A 20181-nucleotide genomic window follows, 5' to 3' on the forward strand; every position below is an offset into this window, starting at 1 on the left:
AGAGAGAGAGAGAGAGAGAGAGAGAGAGAGAGAGAGAGAGAGAGAGAGAGAGAGAGAGAGAGAGACTCACACACAGGTCTGTCAAGGGAAGGTTCAGTTTTCTTTAATATTCACAGCTTGCCACATGAAATCTTCTGGCCAAGCAATGTAATCTCATGGCTACTTAGCAAACAAACAAACTCAGACTAGGAACTCAGTGCAAAAGGGAGTCAGAGACTCTGCCTCAACAGAAGGTCCTTCTCACTGGCTAAGCCTGGAAACGGTTGAACCATCTGAATGAAGACAGCTAAAGGGAAAGAAAGTTCATCCGAGAACCATCAGGGAACTCAGCCTAAAGGATCCTAGGGACAGAGCAGGAAATGGGGAGTTAGCACAGCATCTCTAAGAATAATGGGGGTGACTAACTGTAGCCTAGAATCCAGGGGACATGTGCCTGGCCATCCTGCAGTCACTACAGAATTGAGGGTGGGGTTGTTGAAGGCATAGAGAGTGGAGGTGGGTCCTACAGTAGGAAGCTCTGGAAAAGGTTACAATTAGGGATATGAACTGTGGGCAAAGTTTTGTGTTCAGAGCATCTGTCTTAGCCTCAAATAGCCTTTAGCAGGGGTTTCAGCTCTGCTCTTCCCACATTCTAGGGTATTCTATGGTCAGGTTCCCTGATTTCCTTCCACAGACAAAAGCATAACAGTAGTTGTCAAAGAGAGGGTTTGAAAATTAAATGGAGACATTCATATGGGGTGCTCATCTTGGTACGTAACCTGAGACTGGCAGCCAGCTGCCAAAATTATAACTTGTTTCTGATTTTTTTCAGGCAGAAAAAAAATATATGTATCAAGTAGTGTCAAAGTTGACTTAGTCAAATTTTGGAGGCAAAGTGCAAAAACGATGAGAGTTGAACTCAAGGAAGATGTCAAAATCATCTTTGTTTGATTTGGATCCCTGAAAGCTTTGAAAGCCGTCTTGACAGATGTCAAGGCTACAGAAGGGGACGGTAGGCCAGGATCATCCAATAGCTAGAGGGCAACTGACACTCCATAAGCAGAAGAGACAACTCCCGTGTGGTCAATGTGGATACCTAGATTTGCTAAATATGAATTCATTCCACCTCTACCACAGGCAAACACATTGGGAAGTGCCCAGATTATGAAATAACATAAATATATACAACTCCTGAACCAAAGAGAATTCAGTCCAATAGTGGATGAATCAAGATAATAAAACAGATTCAGTCATCCGTATCAAAGTGGGGAGTGGGTAAAAAAAAAAAATTGACTGAGATTGCTAACGTTTGAGCAACAAAAGTTAGTTTCTTGTTCACATTTGCAGAGCCAGAGAGGGGAGGAGACACCCACAGAACAAATTCTAACCCAAAATCCAACTTCAAGAAGCTCATCTTTAAAGAAAAGTACTTCTTACTCTGGGAAAGCATTGAGTTACCATGAAGATGATGGTTTAGGTCAGTTTTGGTTTTGTTTGTTTGTTTGTTTGTTTGTTTTGATATTCCATACCTCCTTGAGGTAATGTCTAGTACTATTCACATACACACCCCCAAAGAAGAAAGCGAACCCCATTTGTGGGACATATACCATCCTCTCCTTCCTACTACTCAAGCACAGTTGCTATGGCAATCTCATAACCCTTACCTTAGGACCACAGGGCTTCCATACTTACTCTCTTAAGGCAGCCCCTTACCTCCCTGGCCTGAGGAGAAGCCTGACAGGCACCCAAGGGGAGGGTACCCCCTGCTTCCTCCTTTTAAGGAATGTCTGCAAACATTCTTCCACAGACTTCAAAGTCATGGTTGAAAGGCAGGGTAAACTACCCTATTACCAAGACATCTTCTAGACCATTCTTTTTCCTACTCTTCTACACTGTTTTTATCTTTACCCACCATGCTTCCCAGTTGCCCCACTCATTTATCCAAAAGTTGACATTTGATTCACTGTCCTAGGTCTAACTTCATGAGGAGGCGTCTCAAGTTTCTCAGATTTCTCACTTGCCTCTTCTGTGGGAAGAGGGCGATTCCAAGGTCGTGATGGATTTTTCTAGACAGTTTTGGTATGATCATCTTGAGCTGACAGATTATATCCATAGAGAATATTTATCTTTATGTATCATCATTCCACCTCTGCAATATTTCATGTATGCTTTCTACCATCTTCCCATAATCCCTTGCTCTCAGTTATCTCCAGCACCAGCTGCCCTTTCACACAGCCAACTTCTGGGCTCCGTCTGGCCATTCTCTTGCCAATATCTTTACCTCTTTTACCCGGATGGTCTCTTTCAGTGCTCTCTGTGGAGTCCAGTTCTGTGTATAACCACTCTTCCTCCTTTTCCATGCTCTCTGATTCCTGGATAGCACAGAGGGAAACCAAACAGGTAAATCAGTGGCATGACAGTAGTGAATGCACAGTGGTAATAACTCTTACTATGTCTGCAAGCCACTGCGTGTTCTAGCTGACTTCTCTGCTGCTGTGATAAACACCATGACCAAAACCAACTTGGTTTGGAAATGGTCTACTTCAGCTTAGAGTTTGTAGCCATCTTCAAGGGAAGCCAAGTCAGGAACCAGGAGACAGGAGCTAGACGTGTGATCAAGTCTGGGTTCCTTTTGGGAACAGGCACAAAATAATTGTGTGAAACCACCTGGTCTTCCCATGTAGGAATTAGGATGGGCCCATTTCTGCCAAATCCTATGTTTTCTAATGGAAACTCAGTAAGAAGTTTTTAGGCCAAAGTAATGCATTTCTTTTCCCCTTAATTAAAAATACACACACATGTGTGCACACACACATACACAGACATATACACGCATACACATACACAAACACATGTGCATACACCCACCAACACACATACACACACACACTAACAAGTACATTTCATACAACACTCCTAATGCATACAAATGTTTGTGAATATGTCCAGATTTAAACTGAATATAGCTTGGTGTTAGGCAGTCTTTGTCGTTCTTAATCCCTTATGACCTAGCCTCTGCCCTCAGCCCTCTGTAATGAACAAACCAGTCTTGGGAAATGACACAGGCTGGGTTGTTAACAATGGTCACACAGTCTTCCCTCACATTTTCAGCTGGCTTCTAGGAAACACATAAAAATTAAGCTTCCCTCTCAATCCATAAATGTAATTTTACTCGAGTGTAAAAATCCCTCTACATCAGCTGGTGCGTTTCAGCTCCAGTGCAGCTGCATTTGGGAGATTTCTATATGGAGAGGCAGAGGGCCCAGTTTTAACACTTTCAACTTCGGTTAATTAAAATAATAATAAAGTCAACTGAAAATCATGCTATACAAAATGCACAATTTTAGACAGGTGGGCAGGAGAATCTGCCTGCTGGGGCTTGTTGGTTGTTCCTGCTTTTTAGTTGCTGTGGTTTAGAGATGTCTAAATAATCATTAATAAGCTGTGAAGTCTGGTTAAAGGGTTGTGTATGGAGTGAGACCACTGTGATGATTCTAGATGATCTACACATGGCAAAGCTACAAAATAAACAGAGGACCCTCCCCCACACACCTTAAATCCCCAGAGTATATTGAATTTCCAGAAACATCTGCAGCTGGAGGTCCATTTCAAACTTCTTTCAAATGGCACTGTGGCTTCCTTGGAAGGACAGCTAGCAGCACTGACCCCATGATGACCCTCAGGAGACAGTCTGACTGTTACATCACTGTTCTCTCCCCCTCCCCCCAACTTGATTCAAACTGTACACAGTGAGCAGATCGTATTGTAAAGACATTGTAAAGGAACTCAAACATTAATGAGTTTACAGGAGATCAGGAATGTATCATATGGGCCAAAACCAACGAACAGCTCTTAGACCAACGTGAAAACAAGGTGCACTTCTGTCCATGCACACTCCAGTGAAATAACTCTCAACAATACCAAGAAGAAGTCTGCTGTGTCTACTGTGACTGTTCTGATACCTAAGGTCCCTAAAGGAAAACAGAGCTTCTATTAGGTCCTACTAGATGTCCCAGAGATCCTACAGAGTGCCAGATATGTATTATACTGTTCAAGCCCATTTTAACTCACTTAATCCTTTTAATAATATTCTTGTTAACTCGTTGAGAATTTTATAGGTGTATACAATGTGTTTTTATTAAATCCACTCCCTATTGTCCCTCCAACTATTCATTTAACATTAATAACACCCTGGGAAGTACTGTAAGTACTCACTCAATTAACACTATGCTAATGGCTGTTGTATATAGGCAAGGTATTATGTCACTAAATAAATGCTTAATTGGCGTTAGTCAGTGTGAGGCTATACATGGATTCTACTAAATACCCAAACAAGTTAACATGCAAGTCACCATGAATTCGTCATTTCCAGCGTGGGCTAGACACTGACCTCATTTGAATGCCTCTTAAAGTTTGACTTGTTGCTTCCTCCCATACACTTATTTAAAGGTTTTCGTTTTATTTAAAGCCCACTAACCACAGGAAACAGTTGGGGGGGGGGGGGGGCTGAAGAGATGGCATGGAAGGAAGGAAGGAAGGAAGGAAGGAAGGAAGGAAGGAAGGAAGGAAGGAAGGAAGGAAAAAAGAAGGAAAGAAAGCTTCAAAAATGCCCAGTATTGGTAAATACAAGTTTTTAGTCTCACAGAGGAACTTGGCCAGCATTTAAAAATACTAATAACTGACTCCCAGCCCCCAAGTCTTTGATTTAATTGGTCTGGGATGAAGTCTGTGTACTTGCGTTTCTAGGAGCTCCAGGTTGGCTGTATTGTTCTGCTGAGGGTGAACAGCCCTGCCTGGAGACTCAGCAGAGAATCAGCTGACCGGTGTGAAGGCAATGGCTGCTGGGATACTGGCGAGAGCACTCCATCCCTTGTTATCATCATGCATTGGGTAGCATACAGACAGAACCAGGAAGGGAACCGGCTGAATGCTGAGGATGGAGAACGGAAAAAGAAGTGTCCACAAAGAAAATGCCAAGCCTAAAGAAAAGGGCGTGGGGAACAATAGGGAGCTTCCAAGGGACTTTCCATTTGAATAGAGCACTGACTTGGGCAGGTAAGGGAGGACCTTGAACTAGCCATGAGGGATCAAAAGGCAGAGGATCTGAGGCTATAAGATTTGGAGAGGAATCCAGAAGCAATTAAAAAAAAAAAAAAAAACTGACTATATCTGAGCCTGGAATGGATAGAATCCAAATAACTGTCGTCTCCGCATTTGGAAATGTGGAAAATTCCACCAGAAAAAAAAGAACTGGTAGAACAAAGAAGGGCCTGGAGAAAGGTCCAGAGCAGTCAGTTAAGCAGTGGGGTGGGGCTGAGGAAGCTTCTCACACTGCACCGGGACTAATGCAGAAGATGGAAACTAGATCTTAGCCACACAGTGATGCAGAAAATGACTGGCCCTAGGTGGATGGTAGGAGACAAGAAGAAAGGCTCCAGGATGGCTCAGGTTTAGCCCTCTGTGACACCATCAACAGGAATGGGCTCAGAAGGCGAATGAGGAATTCCATTCCCACACACACAGCTTCAACCACTGTCCTGACATCAGTTCAGAAATCTTCAGGCACGTGTCTGACATTAGTGACTGGGGTATGGCGAATGTCTTCAGGGCGAAAGCAGAAACCTAGGTGCTGTGTCACAAACGTAAGTCAGTGGAGCAGAAAGGCTACAGGTGGGTTCCCTGGGGATCATAAAGGAGACAGGGACACACCTTCACATAAAAGGGACTCTTGAAAGAGACAGAGAACAAGCCCTATGGTTCCATTATAAGATTGAATGAGAAAAAACTCCTGCGGGCATGGGATAATTTGGACAGGAACAAATAGCCATGCAGGAGGATGGTGGAGTGGAACTGGACACTGGTGACTGTGGTGGGCTGAGTAAGAATGGGCCCCACAGACTTACATATGTGAATCCTTGGTCCCCAGTTGGTGGAATTATTTGGGAAGGATTAAGAGGTGTGGACTTGTTAGGGGAGTCTCCGGTGCCACTCTTGCCTGCCAGCCTGCTGCCATGCTCCCTGAAGTGGTAATCATGAACTCTAACTAACCCTCCCAATAAGCTTTTATATAAATCCCAATAAGCTTTTCTTCTATAAGTTGTGTTGGTCATGATGTCTCTTCACAGCAGCTAAAAGTAACCAGGACAGTGACCAAATCACTAAGGACAAACTCAACATCAAACCCGGGAAGCAGGAGTGAGGTGCAGTGCGGAAGGTGAAAGTAAGGGAAATGGAGACAAGAGGTAGGGTCCGCTGGCTTCCAAGATGAGAGGTGCATTCAGATCAAGAAGCAAGTCACACCACAAGTAATGGGCAGGGGGCTTTCCGCAGCAGAGAGGAGCATGCCCGGAAGAGCTGGGGTCTCAGAGAGGAGCATGCTGGGAAGAGCTGGAGTAATCTCAAGAGGAAGCAAGACGTCCCAGGAAGAAAGGCGGGGCTGTTTGCTTGGAAATGGACGGACCACAGGTAAGATTCATAAATGCATTAGACTTTCCATTACTGTGACCAAACCCCTGAAAGAAAACATTTAAAGGAGGAGAGATGCATTTTGAGTCACATTTTCTGTCTTTTATGGTAAGGAGAATGTGGCCGAGCAGAGATGTTCAATTCATGGTACCAAGAGGCAAGAGAGAGGAAGAGGAGGGAAGGGCTCAGGACTCCCTGGAGCTCTCTTCTCAAAGTCTTTCTGAAGAGCTAGCCTTTTTACCACAGTGGGTGGAACACGGCCACTTCTCAAGATGCCCTCAGAGGCAACCTATATCGGTGACTTGAAACCCAGTGTCTGGCTTCTGTTTAATGGCCTGAATATCTTCAGTAGCCATTTGTCTTGGCCCCAACATTGCATGAGCCTCTTTTCTGGGCAAACTGCAATTTCATTTCATCTTTCCTTTCTGATTTCTTTTCACAATTTTTTACTGTAAACTTGGCACTAAAAGCAGCCCGCAGTGTGCAGGCACAACCTGAATGCTGGATGGCCTTGAAATTTCCTACAGATCAGTTAGTCCTTCTGCTTTAAATTCAGCCTCACACAAGGTCTCAGGGCATGGACTGTATGGCCACACTCAATTCCCAGTAGATTTCTCCTTCCCATTTGAAGGCTAATGGGCAGTCTTTTCTATCAGCTCACATTCTTCTGGGCTTAACCAGATTTGCCCATTCGGCTCTGCTTACCACATTTTAGGGCTTTTCCAGACCACATCTCCATGCTTCTCCAAATCTCTCCTGCAAGCCAGGTTGAAAGACACCAGAGCTGCATAGTCTAGAACTGTTACTGCAAGGAGCCTGACACTCTGGGCTTAGTTTTCTGTGTTAGATTTTCAGTTGTGACCAAATACTTAAAGGGGGCAATATAAAGGACAAAAGGTAGACTTTAACTCATGTCTTCAGGGAGTTCAGCCCATCATGGTGGAGGGAGCATGGAGGACTGAGTAACTTCTATCTTGATGGACATGAAGCAATTAAAACCAGAGACTGTTCTACTGAGTATGGTTCTCTTTCTCCACTTATGCCATCCAGGTCTTCGACCTATGAGATGTGCTCCCCCACTCTGGCAGACCCTCCCCTCTTAGCTAACCCTCTCTGCAAATACCCACACAGGCGTGCCCAGAGGTGTGGTCTACTGGCTCGTTGACAACCACTAACTATGACAGAAGTGAAGTTCAGAAAAGGTGAAAGGGAGAAGTTAAGCACCCCCAAATGCACAATGACCTACATTTTATTAACAAAATAGAAAGCAGGGCCACTTGGATCCAAAATGTAAGAGAATTAGTCTGCGTGGAGACTAAAACACTGCAGGGCGGGAGAACAAACTGAGATTCTAATATTGACTCACTATATATAAGGTGAACACTTGAAGTAGCCAAGAGACCTGGATGAGAGCAGGCTTAAAACATCACCTCTTAAAATCACTACCACCCCTAAAACAATCTGAGTTTACAGGCTCCTCTCTGTGACATCGCTCCCAAAAAAAGGCTTCAACCAGTCAGGCTTTCTTTAAAACCCTGAAAACCTCAGCCCCAGCCCAGCTCAACTCAACCCTACTTGGATCTCCCATTGTCATTTCCACTTAAAAGTCTCCCTGGGTAGAGCAGCAGATTCCCAACGCAGGCCTTGTCCTCCCAAGGGTCCCAGTAAGGTGGTCTTGTCTCTGAGACAAAGAGCTCTTGAGGATTAAGCAACAAAGGACTGAGCGATCTGCAGGGATGAAACTACAGCAGGGTCCCCATGATCATCTCTGCCTGGCTGGGCACAGTGCAGTTCAGCAAACACAAATGCAGAGTCAGGCCCTCCCAGGTGCCAGAGACCCACAGAGACCTAGAGCTGGCCAAAAAAGCAAAAGGCAAAAGAAAATTCCTCAACAAAACAAGGTGGGGGGAGGGGTACATAAAAGAAAAGGGTGAGGAGGTGAGGCTCACAGTGTGGAAATCCTCCTCGTCAAGGAGATCTCTGGGTTTCAATAGGCAAATGCACATATCGAAGGCTGCGCATTGACTTGAAGCCATCTAGGAAGTTTAGCTTGTGGAAAGAAAGAAGGTCTCAGATATACACATTGATGTCCCTTCTTTCCAATAAGACCCACTGTGGTCCACTCCAAGGTCTTTCTGAGGAACTATACTCTGCTAGCAGTTTCCTCCACCAGGAAAGAAATGAATTATCTCCAAGGCAGGGTCACAGCTCATCCTCAGCTCCGATACAGACCTGCCTCCATGTGAAGTCCTATATCAGTTCCTGAGTTTTTAATCTTGGATAACCGTCTGCACAGACTTTCATCAAGGACCTATACTGTTACAACTTGGATGTGAAATACCCCCTGCAGGCTTACAAATGCTTGAACATCCCAGTTCCCAGCTCAGTGCTGGTACTATTTGCAGACACTGTTAGCCTTTGGCATGTGGAGCGACGTTGGTTCATGAGCAGCTAAGACCAGAGCTTCCTCGGGAGAACTCAGTTCTGATTCCAAGACTCCCTCTGTTGCAAGTTTGCCAGTCGACTTCGAGACCCCCTCAGCCAGAAGCTCCCCCGACCTAGAGCAGACCTATGCCTTCCCTGCCATGGCTGGCCACCCTTAATCCTATCAACTTCCAGTTTTCTGAGTTCTAGGGCTTAAGCTGCTTCTGGTGCGCACAACAATTAGAGAAAAAAAAAATGCACCTAGTGGATATTAAAAGATGCCAAACCAGTCCATCTTCTTTACATCCCCCTGATGCTAGCTCATGAGTGGTGACATTCTAAAGACATACATCTTTTCAGGTGGATCGTGCTCACATTTGTAACATAATCCAGTGAACCCCAATGCCAGTCTGGTTGGTGGGGCCATATTAATCACTTTTCCTGCCTCTCTGGCAAAACACCTTTTAAGAACAACTTAGGGCTTTATCTGGCTAAGGGTTAGAGGACACAGTCTATCTTGACAGGGAAGTTATGATGACAGGGGCTTGAGGTGGCTGTTAACATTGGGTTCACAATCAGGAAGCTGGTTCTCCTCTCATTCTCTCCTCTTTATTCAGTTTGGAACCTCATGATGCTGACCAAATTCAGGGTGTGTCTTCCCACCTCAGCTAAGCCTCTCAGGAAACACCCTCATGGCATGCCCAGGTGCACATCCCCTAATGACTCTAAATCCAGTCAAGGTGACAATGAAAGTTAACCATCATGAGGCCCTAACAAAGCACTGTAACACTATATATCTAAATGGGCTAAAAGAGTGGCCTCTGTCCCAAAGATGGTAACTCTCTAGTCTCTCTGTCCCTAGGTTTCTAAGAGTGTGCTAGAGGTTCTGTCACTGTGGTAAGACGCCGTGACCAAAAGCAACTTGGGGAGGAAAGGGTTTATTTCTTCATATAGTTTGTAGTGCATCACCCAGAAACGTCAGGGCAGGAACCTAGAGGCAGGAACTGCTGCAGAGGCCATGGAGGACTGCTGCCTACTGGCCTGCCCAGTTTGCTTCCTTATATACCCCAGGACCCACTGTCAAGAATGGTACTATCCACAGTGGGCTGAACCCTCCCACATCAATCATTAATCAAGAAAATTCAACACAGGCCAATCTAATTAGGGCATTCGCTCACCTGTGGTTCTCTCCTCCAAAATGACTCTAGTTTGTATCAAGTTGATGTAAAACTAGCCAGCATGAAGAGGCTCTAAGGTGGTAAATAGGATGGAGTTCATATGTATGTATGTATGTATGTATGTGCATATGTACATATAATATATAATGTATATGTGTGTATATGTATACATGATGTGTATATATGTGAATATGTACATGTATGTATATATATGTGTGTATTAAAGGAGCTTACAGCAGAGTTTCTCACCTGCTCCGAGAGTCTGTGTCTTTGATTCTGCACCACCTCACCTCCAACCCCAAAGGGCCGGTAGGGTGGGATGGAGAGTAGCCCAGGGCGCAGGCAGCACTGTTCCTTTACCTAAGCAAAGTGTTTTAATTAGTTACATTAGAAAGAATAGAACTTTTCATTCATGGAGTCTCATAGGAGGTCCTAGGGGTGTGCCCTCAGAGGAGATTGTGGGACCCCCCAACCAGTCCTCATTTATTCTTTAAACTTTCTATCCAGAAAGTACACAGTTTTGATCCTCATGTCCTCCTGCAGTGATATTCAACCTTGCAACGGGCCAATGGTCTTACATTGAAACTTGCCCTTATTTATGAGTTGACTGTATCTTTCTTTTTTTTATTATTATTATTTTCTTTATTTACATTTCAAATGCTATCCCGGAAGTTCCCTATACCCACCCCCACCCCTGCTCCCCTACCCACCCACTCCCATTACTTGGCCCAGGCCTTACCTTGTGCTGGGTCATATAAAGTTTGCAAGACCAAGGGGCCTCTATTCCCAGTGATGGCCGATTAGGCCATCTTCTGCATATGCAGCTAGAGACACAAGCTCAGGGGGTACTGGTTAGTTCATATTATTGTTCCACCTATAGGGTTNNAGNNCCCTTNAGCTCCNTGNGTACTTTCTCTAGCTCCTCCATTGGGGNCCCTGTGTTCCATCCAATAGCTGGCTGTGAGCGTCCACTTCAGTGTTTGCCAGGCACTGGCATAGCCTCACAAGAGGCCACAATATCAGGGTCCCTTCAGCAGAATCTTTCTGGCATGAGCAAGTCTAAGTGGACCGTATCTTTCTTATAGTGACAGAAAACTGGCACAAGTGGGTTAATAAACTTCTGTAACTCAAGAAATAGTCATGTGGAAAGTGAGACAAGCTGGCTCTCTTGATACCTAGTTGTACGAGCAGTCTCCTCAAGTGCTGCCCTTATTTCTCTCCCCTGGGTGCACATGCGCGAATGTGTATGTGCATAAACACATGCATGTGTGTACTTACAAATACCGCCCCTGGGATAACACAACCGCCATCTTTAACTGTCTGTCCTCTACCTTGTTGGTCCTTCTGATCCAGCTTTCAGCGGACTAATCCTGTCTTGCCAGGCTGAAGGTGGGTGGAGGGGTTGACAGTGATACAACCTGTTTTGGTGTGATCTCTGAGTCCAGTCTCTGCGTCCCTTCTCTGGAAAATAGGACATACTTGTTGTTTTATTCTCGGTTCTGGAATGGACTGAAGTCAGAACAGTGAGGTCATCATGTTGACTAGTGAGTTGGACTGAGTACAAAATATTAGAGTGGTCAAGAATTGCTTCAAAGTAGGGTTTCCTGACCATTTCCAGTTGATATTATCCAGTTGTATATGTACTTCACAATGAGAAACTAAGTGCAGGAAGGAAATTACCAAGATTTACCAAAGCCTGGGGGTTGCAAAGATGTCTCAGTGGTTCAGAGTTGTTATCATTCCTGCAAAATTCGTGAGTTCAGTTCCCACTTCTGCTATGCACGACGGGAGACTCACAACTGCCTCTAACTCCAGATCTGTGCAATGTTCTCATTTAGTCTCCATGGGCAACCGCACACACAAACACATACACACAAATAAGAATAAAATAAAATTTTAAGGAACTACCAGAGAGTCAAAAGAATAAGAGAGACTTCCCATCTTGGCAGTGCTTCATAGTAATTATCCCCCTTATTCTAAATAGTAATTGTTTTGATTGCTCTAGAGATTTCCAAAAATTGAAAATCAAGAAATTAACCTTTGTTCTTCCACATTAAAATTTAAGGAAAAAATAACTATAAAATCTAGTAGTTGAATTTGTGTGTGTGTGTGTGTGCATGTGTGTGTGCATGTGTGTGTAATGTGTGTTTTTGTAATTTGACCTAGGACCTCTCTCAGACTAAGCCTATGTTCTGTCACTGAGCATGAACTATCCGTTTTTAACAGCATTCTCAAGTCTCTCAAGTTAAAAAAAAAAATTCAAATAGATGAAAATGCTTGCAAACCAAAGATAGTGTGCTAGTTCACAGCATCCAGAAATGGTCACACAAGATACATCTGGCTTGACATTTAATCCCTACTGTCATATTTTTGGCTCTTTCTCTATCTTTGACCAATATTTTACATAAACGTTAACCCAGAATGTAGACACAGTAAATCAACTGTATCTTTTACTCTGGATTTTTTTTTCCCAGACTTGGCAAGGTTTGACACAGGGACTTGGGAGCAGTGGCTCCTGACAGCCCCACAGTAGATGCATCCCTGTAGCTTTTTCCTCTAAAACGGAGGCTAGCCACAGACATCGCTGAAACATTGTCGCCCTCGGGAACAGTTCCGGTGGCTGCCCGGCTGCCATCACCCTTCCTCCTGCTTGTCTAAGGAAGCACGGGTTCTCTCAGCAACCTGCCACCCCAGCTAAGAGCCTGGTAGGTAGCTGCCCTTTGCCCTCTCCGTTCCCACCTGACCCCCAATCCATGGTCCAGAATGCATCTGAACCCATCCAAATAGGCTTACCTGGTCTTTTAAATTCCCTCCATTTCTTGCTGGGTTGGCCTCTCCTCAGTGTGGTCTCCTAGTCAGCCATTGTTGCTTCTAGTCTGAAGGGTTCATCTTTGTTTCTTCCTCCTGTAGCTCTGTATTCTGGGAAAATATTAGCGGGTCACTGACAGGTTAAGATAGAAGTGGGAGACACTAACAAGGTCTCTCTCACTGGTCGGTCTCAAGTGATTTTTAAAAATGAAGCCTGTTTGCCTTTATCTGGCACAAACCTTGGCAGACACCTTGTAGCCCTTCTGTGATATACTGTCACCACCATGCGTTGTCGCTTCCTAAGTCTGGAGCCCTGGCCCATCATACCCTTCACATGGCCAGCCCAGCCATTTTACTTCTGAAAATCTTAGAGCCACCTTCCATGCTCTCTCAGCTCCTCCTTCTCTGCTATTCCCCTCCCGTTCTCTCCCTGGGAACACTGCCCCAGCTGTCCCTCACTCTACCCCATGCTCCCTCCTTTAACTTGAAGCAAAACTGTTAAAGTTTCTAGCTAAGTTCTCATCCACAGCCTCTCGAATGAGGAATGAGACTAGGTTCTCCAAAGTAAGGTCATATAGCTCATTCCTCCATCACTGAGAAGAGAAATGAGGCAAGACAAAGTTAATTTCCTTTCCTTTCCTCTTTACTGTGGCAAAATTTCTTGACAAAAGCAATGTGAACGGGGCATGCTTATTGGCTCACAATCCTACATCACAGCCCATCATTGTGGGGAGTCAAGGAGTCGCTAGCTGACTGCAGTGGATTGATGCTTGCATGCATGTTTGCGTGCGCTCAGCACCGTCTCTCCTCTTCATTCAGTTCATGGCTCAGTCTATGAAGTGCTGCCTTCCAAATTCACCTCAATTAACCCAATTAGGGAAATCCCTCACAGGCCTGGCCCCCAAGACAACATAATCCAAACAGTTCCTCAGCAAGCCCCACTTCCCTGATGATCATATACTATGTTCAGCTGACCATCAAAATTAACCATCCAGTGTCCAATGAGTCTTGAGAGGCCCGGACCAGGTGTGTATGCATCAGTACACATGTGCAGCTCATGGTAGTACTGATTAGCTGAAGGGTTATTAAGTTCAACATATGGACGGCCCATCTTTAATGTTGGTGACTTCCAATAGGGAAATATAAACTTTACATGAAGGAACAGTACAAAAGAAAGAAATAGAGTTGAAGCCAGGCGTGGTGGCACATGCCTTTAATCCCAGCACTCAGAAGGCAGAGACAGGAGGATTTCTGAGTTCGAGGCCACCCTGGTCTACAAAGTGAGTTCCAGGACAGCCAGGGCTACACATAGAAACCCTGTCTCAAAACAAACAAACAAACAAACAAAGAATAGAGTTGGTTTCAAAAGGAAGAACATGCATTCTGCTCAGTACAAGTCAAGTTTCAGGAAAATAAGCAACTTCAAGTGCAAAACTAGGGGGGGCTGGGGAAACGCCGTCTGATACGAGAGAACGGAATGGCAGAGCCTTCTGAAGAGCAGCCTTGAGAACGGATCTTCTCCAGTAATGACCTTCAAAGTAAAATTCTAGGTACATAAAATTCAAACTATGACTTCGAAACCCTCACAAGAGCAGCGCTTTTAACATCAGGGCAATTTAAAGACCCAGAAAGGAGGAAACACTTCCTTTGAAATACAATATAGCTTTGGAATAAACTAGTGGGCAGAAAATAACAAAACAAAACAAAACTCAAATTCTCCCAGCAATGGGGAATGCTGGGGAAATAGCAGACCAACTAAACTCTCCACTTCCTCTGCTCTAGGAGATCAGGGCAATTGTAATTTTGGGGCCTGACATTTTCCATGTTGGATAAGCATTATATTTCAAGTGGTTTTTTTTTTCTTTAAGCCTATACTGAAAGCATTGGTAAGCAAAAATCCACTTGTCAGGGTCATCCTCAGTTTTTTGTTTTTTGTTTTTTTGTTTTTTTGTTTTTTTTGTTTTTTTTGTTTTTTTTTTTTTTTTTTTTTTTTTTTTTTTTTTTTTCTGGTTCCCACTTGGACAATAAAAAGCCACTTTAGAAGCAGGATACATAGCTCAGTCGGTAGAACACTTACTGAGCATGGACAAAGCTCTGCACTCAATCCTCCACACCTCAGAGCATAGCGTAAACCTTAAAAGGGTCAGAAGTTCAAGGTCCTCCACTAATAGTAGTTCAAAGCCAGCCTGGTCTAGAAACCCTGTCTCAAAAAACGATTAAAAGCCTATTTAAATCACGAGCCAATTTAAAGCATAATGAGTAACTGAGCCATGCACAAACCTGCCTTCCAGATAAGGAACCTGACAGAGACTGTTCTGGAACGGACCCTGGGCTCCTCTCCCTGAACTAGGGGCCTAGCTGAGCGTGATTTCTTAGTCCCCCTCGAATCCATCAGGTAGATGGTTCATAGTCTCCTTATAAAGCTCTCTCTGCTCCCCTCTTCTCCTTCCACCACTTCCTCTCTTCCTTCCTCTTGCCTAGAGCTGAAGGACCGGACACCACCACGAGGACCCCCTTAAGCAAAACTATCAGGCTGGACTTTGTGTGAGACACACACACACACACACACACACACACACACACGCCCTTGGTGTGTGGGGCCCCTGAGATTCCGGGACTCCTCTTACTCCAGCACAGGCTCACTTACAGTGACTGACCCACTAAAGTCTTGTGGAAAGTAAAGGTGTCCACACAGACATAAGCTCAGACACATTTTAAATCAAGAGAAAAAAGAGGCAATTGGATGACCAGGATGGAGCACAGGGAACCCGCAGCCCCAGCGGTGCAGGGTGAAGCTGAGGGAGTGGTGGGGAAACCATCCAAATGACACCGAGGAAGAGAAAGGGGGTGGGCAGCGGGAGTTAGGACACTGAAATCATTGGTCCTTTGTAGATAGAAAGCTTGGATCTGTTACACTGGTAGTAACAGTTGTCTTCTGAGAGGGAAAACAAACAAACAAACAAACAAACCTCAGCAGCAAGGAGAAAGGGCACAAACATTAGAAGAAAGCTGGGTCTCCCATAGGAGAGAACAGAGAAAATGGACACGATAAAGCCAGTGAACAAATGTCCCCAGAGCTCCCGATGGCCAGCCACTTCAGCATGCCAGTCGGCTCGTGGGTTTTGTTCGAATGCTTTTTGTCCTAAATCCTCCGTACTTTGCATGATTGCTCTTGCCTTTGCATCAATGTACTTTTTTTACTTTAAACCGAAAACAACAGAAATAAATTATGACTTGTGAAGAGGGGAAAGGCACGGCCCCACTTCGACAGAGCCATTATTTACAGAAGCAAACGGCACACATTGACTTGGTATTGTGGACTTTGCGTAACTGCTGGGGTAACCGGTCAAAGTTTCTCATATACAGATACCCAGCGAATCCCTTAGAACTGATGTAGGCGTCTTTGGTTCGCCCAGGGTCCACGGTAGGTCGTTGGCAGGAACAGGATGAAAATCTAAATAAGCATCAGAATGTGATGGTGTGTCCTGCAATCCCAAGCCAGGTGACCCGAGTTCCATCCTTGGGAAACCACTTGATGGGAAGAGAGAACTGACTCCTGAGAGTTGCCCTCTGCCCTCCACAGGCACGCTGCGGCAGGCGCATAAACATGCACACACACGCGCGCACACACACACACACACACACACACACATACACACGTGCGCGCTAAACAAACAAACAAATTTTCTGGCAACTGAGGCATTTCAAGGGCTCATAAAATTCTCACCCCATGAAAGAAAATAGGCTGCTCTCTTAGGGGAAAAAAAAAGCAAAGGCCTTTCCATCAATTTGAAGAGAAATACACTTGGGAAGAACACTCGAATGGAAGGGGATTGAGAAATGCAAGGGATAAAACTACTCTTCGCAGCAAACAGGGACTCAGAACCTTCCCTCTCATGATGTTACTAGTCACCTGATAAACTCAGCAAGCTGCTCTCCATTCAATGCTTAACCTCATCCTACCAGATTCTTGCTCTTACCTGATCCTAGTACCTGGCTGTTGAGCTTATTAAAACTTCCCCTTCCTGTCTGAATCCTCAAAGTCTGCAAGTCTCCTGGCTGGTGTTCATGAGCATGGGTGGGGTGTGATACCTGTGTGTGCGTGTGTGGTGGCCCACGGTCCATAGCAGGTTGTCTTTCTTCAACTGTACTCTGCCTTTACTGTATGATACAGGGTCACTCAGTAAAGCTGAGAGTCACTGATAGGGCCGGGCTGGCTAGCCAATGAGCTTGAGGTATCAACTTATCTGACAGTTACTAACCCTTTACCGCCTGGGGTCACAGGCACCCAAAACATGTCTGGCTTCTGATGAGCATTCTGGAAGTCCAAACACAGTTCTTGCACCGTGAAGACTCTACTGACTGAACCATCTCCCCAACCCCAAGTCACGCTTTCTCCCCTCTCCTCTTTGAGGAAGCAGGATTAAGAGTGGGGGATGGCTTACAGGTACAAATAAGCTTTCTCCCCACTGTGGGCCACAGGGCATACTATGCACCTCCTTTGGTTTGACTCCCAGCATCCTGCAGTCCAGACTGTCTCACGGGACAGCCTGTTCTGACTTGTGTTTCTGAGAAAGCATTTGAGGATGATAGGGAATGTAACATTTGTTTCTCAATGGTAATAACTCACAACCCCTGCCTCCCTTCCTCCGTAACAAGAATTTCAAGGGGGCTGCCATGGGAATCCCCCGGGGGCTCCACATGAGATATATCAGGCACACAATGTGATACAAACGCATCTGTCCTGATGTGTACATCTTTTTATCATTAGAGAGGATATGGCAGCCGGTGCAGACCTCCTTAAAGTTGTAAGATTTCAACTATTACTCCTGAAAGAAGGAAGGCGGAAACCTCCCTGGGAAAAGAGCTATATATGATGGGGGCTCACGTTGGCTTTGCTAGATTCCCATGCTGAACTAATTGTGTTTCCAAACAGTCTTGCCTGAACCACGTTTCAAAAGGCTGTGGGCTGCAGAGGACACAAAACCTCTTTCACACACAACAAAAGTCAGAAGAGGCGCCAGATTCCCCGTGGGATGTTGTTTCTTTTCCATTCACGAGAAACCTGGCCCAAGATGTTGCTTTGCAGGGAAACTGGGGATAAAAAGATCACAAAGGGGGGAGATATTCGGCCTAAGGGCAGACAGGTGTGCATGTACGTGTGCGTGTGTGCGTGTGCGTGTGCGTGTGCGTGTGCGTGTGCGTGTGCGTGTGCGTGTGTGTGTGTGTGTGTGTGTGTGTGTGTGTGTGTGTTTTAGGATGAAGGGGGAAAGGGCGACCCTAAGGTGAGAGAATGCCTCAGCTTTCCTTCCCTACAGTGGAGACAGAGAACTGCCCCTGAAAACAACACCACGAAGTGGGGAGGAAGGCAACCTGAGATGGAGCTTGCTTATGTTCTCTGTTTGGGCCAAATATTCACTTGCATTATCAAAATTTGTGGAGAACTGAACAATCTATACATAGACACAAGCTTTAACAGTGGCTTAGAAGCGAGGACACCCCAAAATGCACTTCCCACATACCCTGGGATCTCAGGATACAGCCAAAGTTACAGATTTAAGAAACAGTTCAACTGGAGAGGTCAAACCAGCCATGTGCATTCCACGTCGGCCCAACCATCCAAGCCCTAGCTGTCTGGGAGGGATTATGAATTTGCTATCCTTCCAGTTCTATGAAAGGTCCATATTTCTGTTTAAGACAAAGCCATTCTCTGGAGGACGATGCTTGCCAACACTCTGAAGAAATAATCTCTCAGAATTCTTGCAGCCCACTGTGTTATGATTTCATCTCATGAAATACAGCACCTTACATTAAACCCCATAAAATCGAGTCCCAGCGGAGGGGCCCCAGACTCAGAGTGAGCAGCCAGCAGGTGATGCCCAGAAAAGTGGATCAGCCTCTGCTCAGATGGCTGCTTCCCATCACTGGGCTCCTTCTGCCCGAGCAACTCTGTCTCGCTTCTGCAGATCATTCTTAGGGAATCATTCCTGCACACAGCAGACCATGCGCATGCCTTGTGAATGAGCGGCCGCATTACAGCTCTGCAGCACTGATCCTCTTGCAGAGGAACCGCTAAACGGAAACACCCAAATTCATTCTGGTTCCCCAGTCTGTGGATATCATTTCTGCTTTTGCCTATGGATGCTCCAGGATATCAATATGAGGGTCAGAGAAAACTAAAAGAATCATTCTTCTAGCTAAAAAGGAATATACAAGAGTTTCTGTTATGCACTGAAGACTTGGGGCCTTGATAAATTAGCAATGGCCGCAAGTAACACACCCATTCCCACAGAGCCAAGCTGTTTCTGCTCCCAGCAGCTGCTGTGAACCTCTCAATGCTGTAATTTTAGGCAGTAAGGTTATCCTTTGGTAAGCATCTTAATAAGAAGTTGATCAATGATCACTGAAGCAGAGGCTCATAACTCAGGCCTTTGTGTTATTATTGGAATCCCTTCCTGACACCCGTATTTATCTTCAGTACTTTCACTGGCATCAAAGGCAGGTCAAGTATTATCAAGGGCTTATCTCCACCTCTCTATTGAGAACACTCAGTACATATCTTCCCACATCCAGCATTTTTATTTCAGATGTAAAATAAAGCGTACATGGCATTCCTGTGGACTCATTCTGCCCTGGGTATCACCCATTGCTAGGTGTCACCTAACCCTGAGTATAAACCATCCCTGGGGTATTATCCACCCCTGGGTACCATCCAAGAGTAAAATTTTTCTGTAATTCAAAAACTGCCCCTTGAGATAAAAGCTAGTTTCTTGGTCTGGGAAGACGTTTCTCTTGTTGGAATCTCATGGTAGAAGGGAGTTCTCATTCATCGCTTGTACAACTACAGAGTGCCTTCCTTAACTGGGAAAGTCACAGTGATACCATTCACCTATGGAAGCTCTGTTCTCTTATCCAGTTCATCTTACAACAGAGCTCACATAGACGTGGCATCTCCTCCTTTGCCAGGTACACAGATTTATAAAATTTAAACTCTCAGTTTTTCAGAGTTCAAGTCTGAAAGTGGGGCCGAGGGGATGGCTCTGTCAGTGAAGTTCTCACCCTGCAAAGGTGAGGGCCTAAGCTGGGACCTATGTAAGAATGTCTAGTGTTGTGCTTTGGTGCACACACTCACAGCCCCAGAGCTAGGAAATTAGCAACTATAAGATTCCTAAGGCTCGCTGACCAATCGGCCTAACCTAACTTGTAAACTTCAGGCCAGTGAGAGACCCTGTCTCAAGAGAGGTGGACAACACTTGTGAGGGTGACACCCAATATTGACCTCTGGTCTCTGCATATGCTCTCTCTCTCTCTCTCTCTCTCTCTCTCT

Source organism: Mus pahari, chromosome 4 (assembly GCF_900095145.1).
Source record: "Mus pahari chromosome 4, PAHARI_EIJ_v1.1, whole genome shotgun sequence".
In the NCBI taxonomy this organism is placed as follows: domain Eukaryota; kingdom Metazoa; phylum Chordata; class Mammalia; order Rodentia; family Muridae; genus Mus; species Mus pahari.